The sequence below is a fragment of the Oncorhynchus tshawytscha genome, linkage group LG32 (assembly GCF_018296145.1).
Source record: "Oncorhynchus tshawytscha isolate Ot180627B linkage group LG32, Otsh_v2.0, whole genome shotgun sequence".
Lineage (NCBI taxonomy): Eukaryota > Metazoa > Chordata > Actinopteri > Salmoniformes > Salmonidae > Oncorhynchus > Oncorhynchus tshawytscha.
Window position 1 is genome coordinate 8,267,589 of NC_056460.1, and position 1,671 is coordinate 8,269,259.

The window sequence follows — 1,671 nt, forward strand, 5'->3', positions numbered from 1 at the left end:
ACACTGTGAACATACTATACCAGCGTTAGCAGTCTATGGTTGGGGTCGGCACAATAGAGTGAAAATGGTATATGAGTGGACATGTCCCAGTCACCATGGAGATAGATACTCTGACCAGCATGGTCCTTGAGGCTCTACGATGACCATTTATTAGCTGACCTGCTGAGCACTGCTGAGACCCTGAGAGAAATACCAATACCTTTCAATTATGACATCGCTTCCTCTCAAGCAATCCCTGGATTGCGATGAGCTTCGTTCTCTTGATACTGCTTCTTTTGGTGGGTATTACTTAGGTCGGTCACAGTGTTTGGGATATTTGGTTATGCAATTTATGTAAATGTATGTCGATTATTCAAATGAATCTAAATTGCCCCCTTCATTTGCTGTCAGTGGTATTTGTATCATGCGTGGTTGTTGCATGAAAGAAAACGTTATTTTTAAAAGAAAGAGTATTGGTCAGTCTATCCTTAAAGAAGTGTGTGTGTGTGTGTGTTGACTCGAGGGGAGCCTTCAGCCCTTGGTTGATCTATGCTCCATCTGACATGGCGCGAGGGGGGATCCTGAATATCTGCCCACAGCCAACTGACCCCTCCTCCCACCACACACACACACACACACACTCACAGGCACATGCACCCACAGACACACCCAGACACACATCCCTCCTCCTCAGGTTACCACCACAGCCCACCCCCTCCCCCACTTCCCTCCTCCTCCCTCTCTCATCCCTCCAGGATGGGGAGAAAGAAAAGCCGTCCGAATTGGATGTCAGAGGGAATTAGATGGAAGACAATTTGATTTCTCCGTCTACCCTGCTTCCTTCTTTCCTCTCCTCCACGGAGATGGAGAACGAGAGAGAGAGAGGCAGGCAGGCGGGCGGGCATCGGCGTCAGCCAAGGAGTTGATGCTCGCTGAGAGAGAGAGAGAGAGAGAGAGAGAGAGAGAAACAGACAGACTGAGAGGTAGAAAGCAGCAGCCCATCCAGCCATTTAATAGTCCTCCCACTCAGTGTCCAGATGGAGAGATTGACATGTGCTAGCAGGCGCTTTAATAGCCATTGTAATGGTCCGCAGCGCAGGTGGGCGGAGAACCAGGCTTGAACCATCTTACCAACCCAAAGTAACTCAATTTTCCCACTCACACCCATTTTAGAAACCCTTTAGGAAATGGCAGGAGTGTCGAGTTAGTTACGTTCCAATTCCATGTTGCTGGTGCTCTTAACCACTCTAGGAAAGTGAACATATTGCTTGTGTCCCAAATGGCACCCTACTCCCTATATAGGGCACTAGCTTTGACCAGGGCCCATAGAGCTCTGGTCAAAAGTAGTACATTAAACTGGCAATAGGTTACCATTTGGGACGCATCCATAGATTTCCGACAAACCACTGAGGAGGAGGCAGGGGAGGTGGATTAGGGTGAGAGTGGCCACTCTGTGGTAATGTGGTGGGGGTTTGGAGGGTTGGGGGTTGGAGTCCCTGGTGGGTTGTGGGAGAAAAGCTGTGGTAAGGCAAGTGGTAGTAGAGCTGCATGAAGCCTACTAGGACTAGGATAAGGGGAGTAAAATTCTTAGCCTCGATTAGCCGTGCCAACCAAACACCCCCACCCCCCTCCACACACACACACACACACTGGAGACAAAGTTCTCCAGTTATTTTAGTATTTCAGACAGAA